Raw genomic sequence first — 479 nt, forward strand, 5'->3', positions numbered from 1 at the left:
TTAAAAAATATTTAACTATTATTTATTAATTTGGTGTAGTATAAATAGCCATGGGGAAGTTCTTTATCAGTACAGTAAAAAAATAAGTCCAAAATTTATGCCCTCCTTAACATTTTCCAAAGCCATCCAGGGGGCTGTATTGCATCCTTTTACAGACTGATTCTGATCGGCTGGCCTTATGTTTGTCACCCCTGCTATATTGGATTAAACATTTGCAACGTATGCAAGTTCCCCCTGCTCAAGAAGGCATGTACATGTACAAAGAGTCTGCATCTGATTTAAGAGGGGTTGGATACAAGGCTTTTTGGCTGCCAGCAGATACTGCAGGTGTACTGGTCATGTAGAAACTGGAGGCAGCAATTGTCTTAGGAGAACATACTATATGCCACCATCTGCTTTTGTCAATGATCATGCCAGCAGGGTACCAGGCACTGATGGAGAAAGTGCATCATTATCCTCTTTGGCAGGTTAAACTTTTC

The sequence above is a fragment of the Pundamilia nyererei genome, unplaced genomic scaffold (genome assembly GCF_000239375.1).
Source record: "Pundamilia nyererei isolate P.nyererei 1_Seehausen unplaced genomic scaffold, PunNye1.0 scaffold00113, whole genome shotgun sequence".
NCBI classification, from domain to species: domain Eukaryota; kingdom Metazoa; phylum Chordata; class Actinopteri; order Cichliformes; family Cichlidae; genus Pundamilia; species Pundamilia nyererei.